This window comes from Dendrobates tinctorius, unplaced genomic scaffold, assembly GCF_039654945.1.
Source record: "Dendrobates tinctorius isolate UK_male_01 unplaced genomic scaffold, ASM3965494v1 ptg000083l, whole genome shotgun sequence".
Classification (NCBI taxonomy): Eukaryota; Metazoa; Chordata; class Amphibia; order Anura; family Dendrobatidae; genus Dendrobates; species Dendrobates tinctorius.
Genome location: NW_027361751.1, coordinates 31,377,318 through 31,397,008, shown reverse-complemented (window position 1 = coordinate 31,397,008; position 19,691 = coordinate 31,377,318).

Below are 19,691 nucleotides of genomic sequence, written 5' to 3'. Positions count from 1 at the left end.
TGAGACACAGACGCAAGATGTCATCTCTGCATGGACATAACTGAACAACTGGTATGAAGAAGCCTAAGAGAGACAGAGGCCATTTGCCATGTGGCATCCCAGAGAAAGAAGGTGACAAGCTTTTGCTATGAACTAATGGACAATCTCTCTTTCACCTATTTTTATGTTTTTCTGTAATAATCTTTTCTTTGATGGAAGAATCCAAATAAACCACTATATTTTTATCTGGTAACTAGTCCTGAGTATTTTACAGGATAAGCATTTTTTTTACATTGGAGAGCCAGCCAGATCTGAATTTTTGTACTTTTTTTGCGGATTTCCCTCAACTTGCCCAAAAGGGGGTTTGGACTTTGCTAACGCCAGTCATATGTGCAAGTTATCAGGAACTCCACTACTCACAAGAATCAGACAGAACCTAGAAGTGAGGACTAAGAATTGCCAGATGGATTGAGAAGTACTACAAGTGCCAAAGTGCCAGACGTGCTGAAGCCAGACGTGTGAAGACAACAAGAGCCCAGCGTTGTCCATCTAAGGAACAAGCTGAGACATTTCAAGGTAAGAGAAATGGATGTCATTAATTCTCTTGCTAAGCAGAGTAAATTGAAATTTAAGTCTGTAGACAAGTCTAATCCAGAAGTATTATGGCTTAGCTTATATGCAGAGTGTGAACTGGAGAATCAGAAGTATAATTCTAAGTTTTTCAATAGAGAAAGAGAGAGATTAAAAAATATTCTACAGATGGTAGATATATATCATAGATCTGTGTCAGAGAAATCCAAAAATGATTGTGTGAAGGAAAATAGTGATGTTCCCGAGATACATTGTAATGTAGAAAAGCAGTTACAAGATGAAAGGCAAATAGTATCAGCAGCCATTCAAGGTGACCTTGCAGACGTGGAACAAGATGGAGAAGTAGGAGGGGACTTCAGAACTGATGTAGATGACGTACAAGGGAAAGACGTACCACTAAAAATAGACGACTCACAGGCCCAACTTCGAAGTAAAGTAAGAAAAACTTTGCTAAAAATATGCAAAATCATTCCTGCATATGATAACAAAATCCATGTTTGTAGAAACTCTGAGGTTTTTGAAAGCTGTGTTGATAAATTTGATTTATCTAACGAGGAGAAGAATCAGTTGTTCAAAATGTGGATCCCTGTAAATTTTGCTAGGAGATTGACTTTAAAGTTATCTGGTGAAATACATGAGAATTTAACTGATAAGGATAGGTTACAAATTCTCATTTTTTGTGCATCAAATGAAAATCATCCAGATATTGATATTCTTCAAAATTTAATGATTGGTCGGAAGGAATGCACTTTTACGTTTATGTCCATATATGAACGTCTGTACAAAATGCTGAGTGAGAATGTCAAAACACAGTCCCTCATAAGGAGTTTTGTAAGCAAATTTTGGTTTTTAAATCCTGCATCTCGTGTTATTGCGTCACAAAAAGATTCTTTGTTTGAATGTGCGCAATCTCTTGATTTTGCCAGAAAACATGAGAATCGTGAAGGGAAAGTAAATTGTGCTAATTTTGTGAAGACAGGCAGAGCAAAATCTTATCAGAAGCCTGTATTAGCAAAGCCTTCTAAAATGAGTTTTCCCCAAAATCAAATCTATGAAGAACGAAGAAAATCACATGTTTGTTATAAGCCATATGGAATGATGCAAAGGATCACTGAAAAGACACAAATTGAGTTAAAAAAAATGATGAGTTCTGATTTTCATTCTGTAACAAAGATGGCCGAATGTGACAGACAGAAGCAGGTGGTGAGTGACATTATGGCCTGTAAAGTGAATACTCTGCTCCAAGAATCTATCTGCTTCAAAATGGCAAGAAGCTTTCAGGATATTTTTTGCAGAGAAATAAGTATGGGTGTAGGAATTGGCTAAAAACAGTAATTATATATTGTGTAAAAGAGTTATACAATGTATTAGTCAGTTATATGTAATTATTATATAGAGTATAATTCCGTAGTTCTATAGTTTTATAGGTATACATGTTCATACAGTATATACAGTATATAGTGTTTGTAGAAGTAATCTACTTCAGTAATAATATTTAGAATTATGAATATGATATTAACCTTATCTTTTATTTTTCCTTAGAATTTTCATTTCAAAGCAGGACTTAATCGGAAAAATTCTCTTACATGGATTTATGCCTTTATTTACACAGGAAGTTGCAATAATTGCATGATTTTATATTTAACACTTAAAAGGAAATAACTAACTGCATTTTAAAATGTGTTCTGTGTGCGCCTTTACTGCATGGCTTGAATGACTACCACAGCATGTGAAATTTGAACCTTGTTCTAATAATAAGTATACCAGTATACTATGTCCCTGTTCTTTAGGAAAATAATTTTTAAGGGGGTCTCAACTTTTGCAAAGCAATGGAATTTTTTTTTCAGGCCTAAATGTCAAGTATAGCTATACAACATATATTTATGTCATGTGTATTTGGGGAATATGCAAAGAAATATTAAGACTAAATTTAAATAGTTTACAATGCATTGAAAATTTGGGTTAAAATACGTGTATTCATCACACCTTCGTATGTGGGGTAATTTGGTTTAAACTTAAATATGTGACACAATCTGAGTGACAGTGACTGAGTGTATGAGCAGCTGCTGAGCGAGTAATGTGATACGTTTGATGTATGAGGCCTCAGGATTCTGAATGCAAGAGAGAAAAAAAAAAACCCAAAATCTTTATCTTTAGGAGAAATATGCAGATCAGTTAAATTATTAGAATATTAAGATATAATAATATTATCTACACAATATATATTTCTATATTTCTATAGTAATTATTATTTCTTGACTTAGTTAATTGTGATAAGTGCAATCGCACATCAAAATTGTTTATGAAGAAAATCTACATTTAAATTAATTTTCCAAAGGATAATTTTATGATATTCAAATTAGTTTTAATGGTTACATAGATGGTTACACCTCTTCAGACAAATAATGGTATAAGCAAGTATAAATTCACATAATTTATAAATTAATCATTTTTAATTTTGGTTTTGATAAATGAATTATTTCATAAAACAATATTTTTTGGTATTAAGGGGGAAAATATGTTTTTGATTCTGACTACATCATCACATTTGATTAATACCTCTTCTTCACACATTTTAATAAAGAACAAATATAAATAAGGTTCAATGGTATTGGGTATAATAACAAGTATATAAAGAGTCATTTCTTTACACTAAGAGGAATATTATATGCAAAGTTGCATAATTTGAATATTTTGGTAACACAAGTTTATGACAATTATGAAATAATCCGGATCATGGAAATATTAAGGGTATATGTTGCTGAAGACATAACTACTCTGCATCAACATAAAAGCCTTATTTTTATTTTTATTCTTATTCTTATTTTTAATTTTCACTTTTTTAATCTATTTTTATTTTAATTCTTAAATTTTTATTTTTTCTTTCATCATGATGATATGGTTCTATTACAAAGGAAAATGTTTCACTTCTGAGTTATATGCAACAATTCTTTTATTCATTCATTCGCTCACTCATATATTCTTATTTTGGTTCATGGCTATACATTCTTACATATTATTGATATAATACATATATTCCTTATTAATAAAGATGAAAACACTGGTTACATAAAACACAGTGACACCTATGGGTTGAAAAAGGTAATTACACCTATGGAAAAAAAAAATGTTCTATCACATGAAGAATATGGATAATAATGTATTATCACTTATTATTGGTTTATTATTTCAAACATTGAAATCCATATACGGTACAAATTCTAATAATGATTATATGGATATTACTGATTGCTATGCTACGCTGTGATATTATAGGATAGGAAAATTACCAGATTTGGTATAGACTAGGGAATGAAGACTTCAAGCAAGATACTGAAATTACGTTAATAAAGACTTTTCATATTAAAATTGATTCTTATCAGTTGCAAGAAGAAGAATGCCGCGATCCAGAAGTCCCAGAAGGTAACAAAGCTATGATTACTGAGTAATAGACTGTGTTAATTACAAGTGCAGTTTTCACCACTGACAGTCACAAGTGCAGTATCCACCACTGACAGTCACAAGTGCAGTATCCACCACTGACAGTCCCAATTAAAGTGTCTAACCTGACAACCAGAGGACGATGCTCCTACGATGCTGAGGTGAACTGTGTTATCACGTTCTTATCAAGTTCCAGAGGTTTCCAATCACCTGTAAAGCTTCGATGAAGGCTGGTGAACAATAAGGTAATTGTCAGGAAGCTACAACCCTGACATATGTCCTGTGCATTAGGACAAGGACTGGTTATGGTGCTATGTTTAACAAGGAAGAGTCATTTTAACCCTTGCTTTGCTAACCAAAGACGTCACACCTGTTCAAAGACCAATACCGATGGGGGATTCCAGAATATCCAAGTCGAGCCAATGTAAGCCCAGGTTTTTAAAGGTGACACTGCACAGATATTAAAGCTGCATTTCATCTATAGACTTTGTTTTCACATCAATATTTGAATTTATGGACTTTGATTTTATACACAACACAATTTCTACAACATCTATATGCTATAGAAAAACTGTGTTTTTAAAAGAACCAAGAAGAAGACAGAAGACATCAAAATGAAGACCAGATGACATCAGATGATGATGACTGGACCTGAGATGCTTCAATTTAGATTTAGGGAAGTATAATTATATACATTTTATATAAATATTGTTCACGGCTTACCATAACATGAATTCACATCAATTATGTCATTGAGTACGTATAACAGTAATCTGATATTATTATTATTATTATTATTATTATTATTGATATTAAATTATTTTGTCAAAGAAGAAGAAAAGAAGAAAGAAGATCTTGTTATATTTTGAGGGTTCCAATTAATGTCTGTCTCCCTCAAAAGGGGGAATTGTTAAATATTATTAGTTATGGACTTATATTAGTTATGGATTTATCTATTAGTTATGGAGTTGTATTCTTATCACACTCAGTTCTGTACGGGACATTGCCTTCCATTGACACTGCATGTGCTATTTTAGCAAGTGGTAAATGTCAGCTCCACTATATATTTAAGTTTAGCTTGAGGTAAATGTCAAACTCCATATATACCGAGATCACGTGCTTCAAAAGACTTATATAATTCATGGCTAACTGTAGAGGTCGCTCGATCCTTCCCTCACCATCATGAGACACAGACACAAGATGTCATCTCTGCACGGACATAACTGAACAACTGGTATGAAGAAGCCTAAGAGAGACAGAGGCCATTTGCCATGTGGCATCCCAGAGAAAGAAGGTGACAAGCTTTTGCTATGAACTAATGGACAATCTCTCTTTCACCTATTTTTATGTTTTTCTGTAATAATCTTTTCTTTGATTGAAAAATCCAAATAAACCACTATATTTTTATCTGGTAACTAGTCCTGAGTATTTTACAAGGTTAAGCATTATTTTACACTGACTCTGGAAATATATACAGAGATTTACAATGACCCCTACACTGTATAAAGCTGTACGCTTCTGATCCATTACTGTTGTGAATTCATTTTCTGGCCTACCTCTGGTTACTAGTGAAGGTAGTGGAGCTGGTTATATTGACAGAGGGGTCACGAGTTGTCTTTCTGGGCTTCCTCTGGTGGTTACAGGAGGTAATGGAGCTGATCTAATTGACAGAGGCCTGCCACCTGATGATGAGGAGGAAGATTGGACATCTGGAGTTTTTGACTGGATTTAAGACAGCCGACTCCCTCTATCCCTGCTGGTGATTTTTTCCTGCCTCCTGCCGTCTTAGTTTCCAGCTCAGTCCCTGCATGCTTAAGCTAAGTATTCTTTTGCTATTGTTCACATTTGATTTGTTATGGTTTTGTCAATTCAGTTTTGTGTGGTCAGCCAGTCCCGGCTGGGGCTGTGCTGAATTTCCATCCTTATGTTACTGCTTGTGCCAGTTTGTTTTTGTCCCTTATTTGATTGGCCTCTTTTTGGTCTGCTCTGGGGCAGTTTAGATTTCCCCTTCCTTGCTTAAGGCTTATTTAGTTCTCCGGCTGTGTCGAAGGCATCTAGAATCATCGTAGGTACGCTCCACAGCTACTGCTAGTTGTGTGGATAGGAACAGGGTCTGCAATCCGCTTAGTTACCAACCTCTCTGGTTTTCTGTGGCTTAGCTTGGTCTTGCTTTCCTCCTCGGTGACCCAGTCATAACACATTACCCTTTTACTGCTTTTTATATTGTGGTGTAATCCATACTGAGCCTGAGAGTGTCTGTGTCTGCTTACTGAAAAATATACGGAGATTTAGAATGTTTAAACTATACTATATATACCTGGTATCACTATACTATATGTACATGGTATCTGTTGATACAGTACCCTTTGTGCCAGAAAGTCCTCCTCCACCCACCACTCTAAGTGCATCATTGACACCTTGAACATTGGCCCACATGTGTGATTATTTCTTGCGGATCTTCTTTTTATATTATGGTGTGATCCATACTGAGCCTGTGTGTCAGGATTCTAATGTCAGGACCCTGTCAGCGTCGGCAAACTGCCACGCAGAGCAGGGTGACTTACCCACACTATGGGAGAGCGCGGGGTCCAATACTGTAGTGATGGATCAAGCAGACAGGACCTGTGGCACTGAAAATAGTAAGGAGTCCCAGGCCCTACGATCATGTGACTGCAGGGGGCGGGACTTAGCGTCCTACTGCTGCAGATGATGTAATGTACCTACTGCAGGAAAACTGTAGTAGAGGAGAGGAAAACACAGGTCAGACAAGTGAGGGTTCGTACACGGAGAGGGCTGTGCAGTACCAGAGGGATGAGCAGAGAATAGTCAAGTCACACGCAGAGGGTCATGCACAGAGAGGTAGAGCAGTACAAGAGAGACATGCAGAACTCGTAACAGCGACAGAACTGGATCAAAACCAAACAAGCAAGCAAGTTATCAGGCACAAGGCACACGTATGCACGAGGTCAACTAACTCAGCCGATGGCAGGAGTATAACTGACACCGGACCTAGGTCAAGTGAGCATTAAATAGCTGCCCTCTGCCAGAGAGAGGCAGAAACAATTAACCCCTGTCTGACCAGGACGGGCCAAAGACAAACCCCATCCAGGATCATGACACTGTGAGAGTCTGTGTGTTACTCCTGAAATATATATGTAGATTTAAAAATTACCCCAACACTGTACAGGTGTACGCTTGTGATACATTACCCATTTACTGCTTTTTATATTCTGGTCTAATGCATACAGAGCCAGTGAGAGTCTGTTTCTGACTCTGGAAATATATACAGAGATTTACAATGACCCCTACACTGTATAAAGCTGTACGCTTCTGATCCATCACTCTTTTAATGCTTTTTATATTATGGTGTAAGCCATGCTGAACCTAAGAGCGTCTGTGTCTGCTTACTGAAATATATACGGAGATTTAGAATGTTTAAACTATACTATATACACCTGGCATCTGGTGTTACTGTGCCCTTTTTTAACTTTTTAAATTATTGTCTAATCCATACTGAGCCTCAGAGCATCTGTGTCTGTCTCCTGAAATATATACGGAGATTTAGAATGCTTAAACTATGCTATATATACCTGGTATCTGGTGTTACTGTACCCTTTCTCAACTTTCTATATTCTTTTTGAATCCATACTGAGCCTGAGAGCATCTGTGTCTGCCTCCTGAAATATATATGGAGATTTAAAATGTTTAAATTATACTATATATACCTTGTATCTGGTGATACTGTACCCATTTTCAACTTTTTAAATTATTGTCTAATCCATACTGAGCCTCAGAGCGTCTGTGTCTGCTTCCTGAAATATATATGGGGATTTAGAATGTTTAAATTATACTATACAGTCATGGCCAAAAGTATTGACACCCCTGCAATTCTGTCAGATAATACTCAGTTTCTTCCTGAAAATGATTGCAAACACAAATTCTTTGGTATTATTATCTTCATTTAATTTGTCTTAAATGAAAAAACACAAAAAGAATTGTCCTAAAGCCAAATTGGATACAATTCCACACCAAACATAAAAAAGAGGGTGGACAAAAGTATTGGCACTGTGCGAAAAATCATGTGATGCTTCTCTAATTTGTGTAATTAACAGCACCTGTAACTTACCTGTGGCACCTAACAGGTGTTGGCAATAACTAAATCACACTTGCAGCCAGTTGACATGGATTAAAGTTGACTCAACCTCTGTCCTGTGTCCTTGTGTGTACCACATTGAGCATGGAGAAAAGAAAGAAGACCAAAGAACTGTCTGAGGACTTGAGAAACCAAATTGTGAGGAAGCATGAGCAATCTCAAGGCTACAAGTCCATCTCCAAAGACCTGAATGTTCCTGTGTCTACCGTGCGTAGTGTCATCAAGAAGTTTAAAGCCCCTGGCACTGTGGCTAACCTCCCTAGATGTGGACGGAAAAGAAAAATTGACAAGAGATTTCAACGCAAGATTGTGCGGATGTTGGATAAAGAACCTCCACTAACATCCAAACAAGTTCAAGCTGCCCTGCAGTCCGAGGGTACAACGGTGTCAACCCGTCCTATCCGTCGGCATCTGAATGAAAAGGGACTGTATGGTAGGAGACCCAGGAAGACTCCACTTCTTACCCCGAGACATAAAAAAGCCAGGCTGGAGTTTGCCAAAACTTACCTGAAAAAGCCTAAAACATTTTGGAAGAATGTTCTTTGCTCAGATGAGACAAAAGTAGAGCTTTTAGGGCAAAAGCATCAACATAGAGTTTACAGGAGAAAAAAGAGGCATTCAAAGAAAAGTACACGGTCCCTACAGTCAAACATGGCGGAGGTTCCCTGATGTTTTGGGGTTGCTTTGCTGCCTCTGGCACTGGACTGCTTGACCGTGTGCATGGCATTATGAAGTCAGAAGACTACCAACAAATTTTGCAGCATAATTTAGGGCCCAGTGTGAGAAAGCTGGGTCTACCTCAGAGGTCATGGGTCTTCCAGCAGGACAATAACCCAAAACACACATCAAAAAGCACTAGAAAATGGTTTGAGAGAAAGCACTGGAGACTTCTAAGGTGGCCAGCAATGAGTCCAGACCTGAATCCCATAGAACACCTGTGGAGAGATCTAAAAATGGCACTTTGGAGAAGGCACCCTTCAAATATCAGGGACCTGGAGTAGTTTGCCAAAGAAGAATGGTCTAAAATTCCAGCAGAGCATTGTAAGAAACTCATTGATGGTTACCGGAAGCGGTTGGTGGCAGTTATTTTGGCTAAAGGTTGTGTAACCAAGTATTAGTCTGAGGGTGCCAATACTTTTGTCCGGCCCATTTTTGGAGTTTTGTGTGAAATGATCAATGTTTTGCTTTTTGCTTCATTCTCTTTTGTGTTTTTTCATTTAAGACAAATTAAATGAAGATAATAATACCAAAGAATTTGTGTTTGCAATCATTTTCAGGAAGAAACTGAATATTATCTGACAGAATTTCAGGGGTGTCAATACTTTTGGCCATGACTGTATATACCTTGTATCTGGTGATACTGTACCCTTTTTCAAATTTTTATAGTATTGTCTAATTCATACTGAGCCTGTGAGCATCTGTGTCTGAATCATGAAATATATATGGAGATTTACAATTATCCCTAGACTGTATACAGCTGTATGCTTCTGATACAGTACCATATATCTGCTGGTATTTTGGGTCCATTTTCACAAAAATTAGGAAGTATGGTGGAAGAGGCCACGGACGTGGGGGGCCAGCTGGTACTGATGGTGGTGGTGGTGCATCTGCTGGTAGTGCCAAAAGCACAATAGCAGCTAAGGCAGGAGGTGCTGAGACTGCGGCATGGTCTGGCTCCGGAATGCCTGGAAGGCTCCCTTTTCTGGGAGTAGGTAAACCGCTTTTAAAGCCAGAGCTTCAGTAACTGGTTTTGGCTTACATTGCCGAAACAGCTTCCAGCTCTATCGCCTCCTCTTCTGAAGTTGCAAAAAAAATGCAAGCACTGAGTCGTCAGTGCAGGCTTCTGGTCAGGAACAACCCCTTTCCTTGTGTCCTTCACCCCCACAACAAGTGAAGGATGCGGCAGCCCACACTTCAGATTACTCCATGGAGCTCTTTTCACATACCATGCCTGGGTTATCAAGTCAAATCCTGAATTCCCCAGTCCAACATGAATCAGAGATGGAGTGCACTGATGCACAGCCACTGCTAGATGATTCTGCTGGTACATTCACCCACAACACTACGTTCCCCTCGCACTCTACAGAGCCAGAATCTGACCCTGATGAAACTCAGGTACCCCTTCCCGCATACTATACCACCTTACACAGTGACACAGAGGAAGGTGCCAGTTCCCTGAGCAGGTGGGGGGGGCATACTCGTGGGCAATGGCACTGGCACAGGGCCCCTTATAGTACGCAAAAGTGTCTCTGCCGGTGGGAGGGCCTGTCAGACACACCGGCGTACTATGAGGGGCCCTGTGCCAGAGTCGTCACCCACGAGTGGGCCCCCCTGCTTGCTCAGGGCCACAGCACTTGCAATACTTACCTCTCCCTGCTCCACCGCCGTGACTTCTTCCGCGTTTCCTGACAGTGACATTCAGCTCAGCGAGCGCGATGACATCACGTCTGTATGCCCTCTGCCTAAATAGTCCAAGTGCAGAGAGCTGGAAGATGGTGACGCTGAGGAGTCCAGAGTACAGCAATGCCCAGCGAGGAGAGGTATTTCATTTTTTTAAAGGTTGGGAGCAATTTTTGGGGAGCACTAAACACTGGAGAATGAGATATGGGGCCCATCATACACTGGAGCATCATCCATGGGGCACTTCATATACTGGAGCATTCTAAATAGGGCAGATTATATATGGAGCATTATTTGGGCCCATAAGACACTGGAGCATCATCCATGAGGCCCATCATATACTGGAGCATTCCAAAAGGGGGACATCAGACACTGGAGCAGCATTTACGGGGCCCATTATACACTGGAGCATTAGAAAAGGGGCCCATTATATATGGAGCATAATTTGGGCCCATCATACACTGGAGCATCATCCATGAGGCACATCATATACTGGAGCATTCCAAATGGGGGACATCAGACACTGGAGCAGCATTTACGGGGCCCATTATACACTGGAGGATTAGAAATGGGGCCCATTATATATGGAGCATTATTTGGGCAGATCATACACTGGAGCATCATCCATTAGGCACATCATATACTGGAGCATTCCAAATGGGGGACATCAGACACTGGAGCAGCATTTACGGGACCCATTATTCACTGGAGCATTAGAAATGGGGCCCATTATATATGGAGCATTATTTGGGTCCATCATACACTGGAGCATCATCCATGAGGCCCATCATATACTGGAGCATTCCAAATGGGGGACATCAGACACTGGAGCAGCATTTATGGGGCCCATTATACACTGGAGGATTAGAAATGGGGCCCATTATATATGGAGCATTATTTGGGCCCATAACACAATGGAGCATCATCCATAGGGCCCATCATATACTGGAACATTCTAAATGGTGCAGATTATGTATGGAGCATTATTTGGGCCCATCATCCACTGGAGCATCATCCATGAGGCACATCATATACTGGAGCATTCCAAATGGAGGACATCAGACACTGGAGCAGCATTTATGGGGCCCATTATACACTGGAGCATTAGAAATGGGGCCCATTATATATGGAGCATTATTTGGGCCCATCATACACTGGAGCATCATCCATGAGGCCCATCATATACTGGAGCATTCCAAATGGGAGACATCAGACACTGGAGCAGCATTTACGGGGCCCATTATACACTGGAGGATTAGAAATGGGGCCAATTATATATGGAGCATTATTTGGGCCCATAAGACACTGGAGCATCATCTATGGGGCCCATCATATACTGGAGCATTCTAAATGGGGCAGATTATATATGGAGCATTATTTGGGCACATCATACACTGGAGCATCATACATGAGGCCCATCATATACTGGAGCATTCCAAATGGGGGACATCAGACACTGGAGCAGCATTTACAGGGCCCATTATGCACTGGAGGATTAGAAATGTGGCCCATTATATATGGAGCATTACTTGGGCCCATAAGACAATGGAGCATCATCCATGGGGACCAACATATACTGTAGCATTATGTGGAGCTCATCATATACTGTATGGAACATTATATGGGACCAATTATTCTGTATGGAGAAATATATGGGGCTCATTATTCTGTATGGCGCACTATGTGGTGGCCATAATACTGTATGGAGTAATATACTGTCCGTTTTTTGAGCTATTATTAAATTAGATATCAGTCATGTCATGTAAGAAGTGAAGTATTTTTCATTGTACTATACCAATATTTCTCTGCCGTATCGGAGCATCATGAATTGTGGTATGTGTTAAAGGGGCCCACTGACACTCTTTCGCCCGGGGCACAGGAAAACCTTGAGCCCTACCCCCCCACAACTTTAGCCAAATAACCCCCAGTTTTCAATGCGTAACTATTATTATAAAGTAAATTAAGGTTGACAAGCTTAAGTAATAAAAATTGATGTTGTTGGCATTGAAATGGGCACTGTAGGTGTGTTTACTGTCCTCCACTCCCTGTCAACTTTGCTTCCCCATTGACTTGCATTGGGTTTCGTGTTTCAGTCGGACCCCCGACTTTTCCCTATAGTCGGACGATTTCGTTCGACTCGACTTTTGAGAAAGTCGGGTTTCATGAAACCCAACTCGATCCTAAAAAAGGCAAAGTTGCTCATCTCTATTAGTGAGGTTTGGGTGTATGTAATGGTCATTTTCTGACTTTCACGTTATTACTATTAAGACTATATGCATTTTGATTTTGAATAAAGATTTTGATATTTTTATATGCATTTTATCACTTGCTCTTGTTCTCCTGTATACACAAGTTTGTTGGAGCTTATGCAATTGGTACAGGATTCTGGGTGGTAGTCCCCCATCTCCGTGGTACCGTATTATGTTTATGGGGCTTTTGTTGCCATCTAATAGTCTATGGGTAATTTATGAAGCGGAGATGGAGCGTCTTCACTGCATAAATTGACATGCTGCAGTCTGGAAACACGCACCACATGTGCATCTCCGCAGGGAAGCAGGAGGCGTCTCAGTACGCATAGTGGAGATGGGATTTCATGAAATCCCATCCACTATGCTGTAACATCTGGCCGCTGCGGGTTGGACACTCCGAACAACCGCAGCATCAATCCCGTTTACTGACCGTGGGAACATACCCTAAGGGAATAATATAATGTTCCATGATATACAGAGCTAGTTAACAATAACATCAGGATTGTCATCAGTTATTAACCCCTTTCTGCCATATGACGTACTATCCCGTCCATGTGCCCTGGGACTTAATTCCCAGGGACGGGATAGTACGGCATAGCGATCAGCGGCGCCCACGTGGTGAGCGCCGCTGACCGCGGCTGGGTGTCAGCTGATTATCACAGCTGACACCCAGCACAATGTGTCAAGGGCGGTCACGGACCGCCCCCGACACGTTAACCCCTTGCACACCGCGATCAAATGCGATCGCAGTGTACCGGGAGTTAAAGGGAAGCATCGACAGGGAGGGGGCAATGTGCAGCGCTGCTGCGGGGGGCTCTTTCCCTACAGGTCCCCGGATCCAAGATGGTGACGGGGACCTTTGGGGGCCTGTAGGGAGCTGACTTCCTCACTGCCTGCAAAGCGCAGGCATGAGGAAGTCTGCGCCTATGCCTGTGACAGATCGCTGATCTGTCGCAGGACAGTGATGTCCCACCTGGGACAATATAATGAAGTTAAAAAAAAAAAAAGTGTAAAAATAATTTAAAAAAAATCGCTAAATAAATTTGTTAAAAAAAAAAAATTCCCCAATAAATTCATTTTTTGAAAATAAAAACAAAACAAAACAATAAAAGTACACATATTTGGTATTGCCGCTTCCGTAACGACCTTCCCTATACAACTGTCCCATTAGTTAACCCCTTTAGCGAACCCCTTAAAAAATAAAAATAAAAAACGAAGCAAAAAATAATGATTTATTATCATACCGCCAAACAAAAAGTGCAATAATGCATGATCAAAAAGACGGATAAAAATATCCATGGTACCGCTGAAAACGTCAGCTTGTCCCACAAAAAATGAGCCACCATACAGCATCATCCGCAAAAAAATAAAAAAGTTATAGCTCGCAGAATAAAGCGATGCAAAAATTATTATTTTTTATATAAAATAGTTTTCATTGCATAAAACTGACAAAACATAAAAAAGACCTAAATGAGGTATCTCTGTAACCGTACTGACCTGTAGAATAAAACCGCTTTATCAATTTTACCGCACGCGGAACGGTGTAAACGCACCCCCCAAAAGAAATTCATGAAACGCTGGTTCTTGTTCATTTTGCGTCACAAAAATCGGAATAAAAAGTGATAAAAAAAATGTCACGTGCCCGAAAATGGTACCAATAAAAACGTCAATTCGTCCTGCAAAGAGTAAGACCTCACATGACTCGGTGAGTCAAAATACGGAAAAATTATAGCTCTCAATATGTGGTGATGTAAAAACTATTTTTACACTAAAAAGTGTCTTTTAGCATGTGACAGCTGCCAAATATAAAAACCGCCATAAATAGTAAATCAAACCCCCCGTTATCACCCCCTTAGTTAGGGAAAAATAATAAAACTAAAAGAAAATGTATTTATTTCCATTTTCCCATTAGGGTAAGGCTACTTTCACACATCAGGTTTTCGGCGTCAGGCGCGATCCGGCGTCGTGCCGGAATGCCGGATCCGGCAAATGTTTTGTAAAACCTGATGTGCCGGATCCGGTTTTCTGCCGGATCCGTCTTGTTCTTGACAGACAAAACCGGATCCGTCTCATCCGGTTCATCCGTTTTTCTATCCGTTTTTCGACGGATTACGCCGGATCCGGTTTTTAAAATTGACCCTTGTGGCCTTCCGAACGGGATTGGCTACTGGAAAACTATATATAGCATGTTCCTACAGCCCTTCTTTGACAGGTTGTAGAGAAGAATGTGCAGGTTGGAGAGAAGAGCAAGTTACTGGCGAAGATGGATGTTGTCATTGGAAATATTACCACTAGAAGTTCTGTGACGGTTTCAGGGACAATTTTCCACTATACTTTATGTCACCTCAAGGCAGAGTACACTGGGATGACAGAGTGTGAAAGATTTGTGCCCTAACCAAACTTGTGTACCTTCTGGACCAACAGTATATACCTTTGCCAACCAAAGTTGGCTATCTTGTCATGGTCTTACTATTTTTACCTTTAGGCCACAGGTGTGTACCTGGTTGTGTTTTATGCAAAGTATTTCACCTTTTAACAAAAGTTGTGTACATTGGTAGGAAATCACCAACAATAAACACAACTTTTTAGGTGAAATACTTTGCTTCAAACACAACCAGGAACACAACTGTGGCAAAAAGCTAAAATTTACCCACAGTTATATACCTGGTTTTGAATACCTTTTTACCTTTGAAATACCCTGTATTTAACCTTTTTTTTAAACATAGTTCGCCGCAGAAAGAAATGACAGACAACCATTGTGAAACGATAATTTAACTTTTATTTAAAATTTTTTTTTTTTTGTAAAATGTTTTTAAAGTGCAAAAAACTTTTTTAATAAAGGTTTTAAACCCAATGGGCATTTTTATTACAAAAAACACACATTACAAATCTGTGTACTGTGGGGTGGAAATACTGCTGGAGGGGCTGCGGGACACTTCGACACTGGGTGTGTGGAGAGAGGACTGGGATCGTGGTGGGGAAGGAACAGTTAGAGGTGAAGGTGTGGAAAAAGCTACAGAATGGGTGGACATGTGGGAGGCAGAAGAGGTGGTGGGCGGTGGAGTGGAGGGTTGGGCAGGGACTGTAGGAGCAGATGATGTTGATGGAAAGTTGTATGGGGAAGGAGTTTGGTACGGGGAAGGAGTTTGGTACAGGGCAGGTTGCTGGAAGTGGGGAGATGTCTGGTACTGGGGAGGTTGCTGGTACTGGTGAGGTTGCTGGTATGTAATAGGAGGGGGAGGATGGAAAGTGGCTGGAGGGGGTGCAGATGTAATAGGAGGGGGAGGATGGAAAGTGGCTGGAGGGGGTGCAGATGTAATAGGAGGGGGAGGATGGAAAGTGGCTGGAGGGGGTGCAGGTGGAGGAACTACAGTGGTGGGAGGTGGAGGTTGGGAGGTAACCTGCTGTAGAGCACCGTGGCACGAATGCATTACATGCATCTGCTGGGTAGGAGATAGTGTTGCCATGCGCTCCACAACAGACCTGAAAAAGGTGTGGTTTGGCGAAGATCTTGCTTCTGAATGCATGGTTTGCAGAAGTGTCTTCACCTCCAGAATGCTGGAGTTGATCTGCTGAAAGCCTGCGGAGATTTGCTCTGACAAGACTTTTAGACAGTTCTGGAAAGATGCATTCAGATGCAAGAACTCTTGCGCATAACTCTTTTCCTGACCCCTCTGCCGCTGCCGACCAGTACCCGCAGGTGTACTAGAGGTGGCAAGGGCAGAAGGGTGGGGTAAAGGGAAAGCGATCTCCTCACCAGCAGCTTCATGTAATGTAGGCGGCCACGATGCTCCTGTGCTGGTGGATGGGACAGATGGGTCGAATGTGTGGGAAGGCTGGGAAGGTGCAGATGTACCGGGGCGGTCGAAGTGTCCCTCGGTGCCGGTCTCCTCAGGGATCGCCTCAGAAGGGTCCAATCGTGCAGGCTCCCGAGTGCTGCTCACCGTGCTGTGGAATAAAGAGAAAAAAAAACAATTAAAATACTGACATGGTATGGCCCTGGCTGAAAAAAAAAAGTTACATCTAACATTTTTTTCACATGTGGTGTGTAATATTTACCTTCTGGTGAGCATTGTTTCCCGGAGGAACGACAGGGCTTGTGCGTACTTGTACTTGCTCCTGCGTCCTCCAGATCCACTCGGGGCCCGCATCTCTTTATTGAACTCCTTCTTGAAACGATCCCTCACAGACCGCCACCGATTCACAATTCTGTTCCCTGAAACGAGAAAGGAGTGGTTAGTATACAACATCAGTGTTTCACAAACTCCAGTCCTCATGGTCCCCAGGGGTCATGTTTTCAGGATTTCCATAGTAAATAGAAATCCTGAACACATGATCCGTGGGGACCACGAGGACTGGAGTTCGGGAAACACTGGTTTACATCAAGCAACCGGTACTGTATATACTTACGCTCTTTAATCTGGGCCCGAACATCGAGGTCCTCCCAGCGGCCCACAAGGAGCGAACAGATTTCCTCCCAGAGTCGTCGGGTAACGATCAGGTCAGCGTGGCGGCGGTCAGCCATATTCCAAAGCGGCTCCCTTTCTCTGACGAGATCGATGAGGCGGTCCACATCAATCCCTCCATCCTCACCGTCAGAGTCGGGAGCACGCTGTGAAGGCTGTTAAAGAAAAAGACAAAAATAACATAATTAGCCTCCACAAAAGAAATGAAATAAAAAGTGCAAAAAAACAAAGCAAAAATATTTATACTTACACGCTGGTGACCGCCGCGTTGCTGTCGCCGACGACCCTGGGAGGCACTGCGAGGACCTCTTGGCCGAGCACCAGATTGGGAAGACTAGAGAAGAAAACAAAAAATGTTATGTCTTTGGATGTAGGCATTTGTTTGCTGTGTGTGGTCTGCAGAACATTGTTTTCTATGTGTTGTGTGTAGTGTGATGTTGTGTTTCTGCGTTTGATGCAAAAAACTTACTAATTGTGAGCCCACTCCAGGTGTCTGTCCACCCCTTCCTTCTTCTTCTGGGAGCTCCTCTTCATCTTGTGATTCCTGTTTTGAAATAAAAGGCAATGAATAGACATATATTACAGAGATGATGGATTTTGGAAATAAAAACTTACCGTCAAACGCTGACGATGCGAGGGAGGGCTCCCAGAAGAAGATGTGCTGTCCTGTTGATGGCCAGACTCCATGGCTGTTGGTATTGCTGCTGCTGTTGCTGCTGCCAGTGATGCCATTTCTGCTGCTGCTGCTGCATCTCTTTGGCGGCTGTTGAATAAAGAGAAACAAAGGGCCAATGAATATCTTGATATTCCATGGCCCTAGTTTGGAGGAATGGGGGATTTGATAATTACCGTCTCTCATCTGCTGCTGGACTCCCCTCCTCAGCATGTTCCATTTGCTGCTCCATTTGGGGTGGTGCTGATGGTGCTGCTGCTGCAGATGTCTGCTGCCTTCTCCTGCTCCTGGTTCTTGGCTTGGGTGGCATGTTGGGTGTGGCTGAGGGTCCCATTGTCTTGCTTTTATATATCTCCTGTGGGCAGAGCTACTGAGCATGCTCAGACCAAAAACGCCGGATCCGGCGCATTGCGGCGCTCATAGGCTTTCATTGTGTGAAAAAGCCGGACGCGCCGGATCCGGCGTGTCCGGCTTTTTCGCCGGAGACAAAAAACGTTACAGTAGCCGTTTTTTCCAGACGCCGGATCGCGACACACTGCTGGATCCGGCGAAAACCGGATGAAACGCATGGCCATCCGGCGCGATCCGGCGCAAATGCAAGTCAATGGGGGGGAAACCGGATCCGGCATTGCATTTCGCCGGATCCGGTTTCTGTCAAAAGCGCCGGATCGCGCCTGACGGCGAAAACCTGATGTGTGAAAGAGGCCTTAGGGTTAGGGCTAGGGCTAGGGTTAGGGCTAGGGCTAGGGTTAGGTTTAGGGCTAGGGTTAGGGTTAGGGCTAGGGTTAAGGCTAAGGCTAGGGCTGAGATTAGGGTTAGGGGTGTGTTGGGGTTAGGGTTGGAGTTAGAATTGGGGGTTTCCACTGTTTGGGCACAACAGGTGCTCTCCAAATGCAACATGGCGTCTGATCTCAATTCCAGCCAATTCTGCATTGAAAAAGTCAAATGGTACTCCTTCCCTTCCAAGCTCTGCCATGCACCCAAACAGTGTTTCACCCCCACATATAGGGTATCAGCATACTCAGGTCAAATTGCAAAACAACTTTTGGGGTCCAATTTCTCCTGTTACCCTTAGGAAAATAAAAAAGTGGGGGCAAAAATATCATTTTTGTGGAAAAAAATGATTTTTTTATTTTCACGCCCGGGCGTTATAAACTTCTGTGAAGCACTTGGGGGTTCAAAGTGCTCACCACACATCTAGATAAGTTCCGTGAGGGGTCTAGTTTCCAAAATGGGGTCACTTGTGGAGAGTTTCAATATTTTAGGCACATCAGTGGCTCTCCAAACGCACATGACACCTGCAGACCATTCCATCAAAGTCTGCATTCCAAAACGTCACTACTTCCCTTCCGATCCCCAACGTGTGCCCATACAGTAGTTTTCTCCCACATATGAGGTATCAGCATGCTCAGAACAAATTGGACAACAGCTTTCGGGGTCCAATTTCTCCTTGTACCCTTGGGAAAATAAAAAAATTGGTGACTAAAAGATCATGTCTGTGGAAAAAACACGATTGTTTTATTTTCACGCCCGGGCATTATAAACTTCTGTGAAGCCCTGGGGGATTCAAAGTGCTCACCACACATCTAGATAAGTTCCAAAATGGTGTCATTTGTGGGGGATTTCTACTGTTTTGGTACATCAGGGGCTTTCCAAACGCGATATGGTGTCCGATCTCAATTCCAGCCAAAAACGTCAAATGGCGCTGCTTCCCTTCCGAGCTCTGCCATGCACCCAAA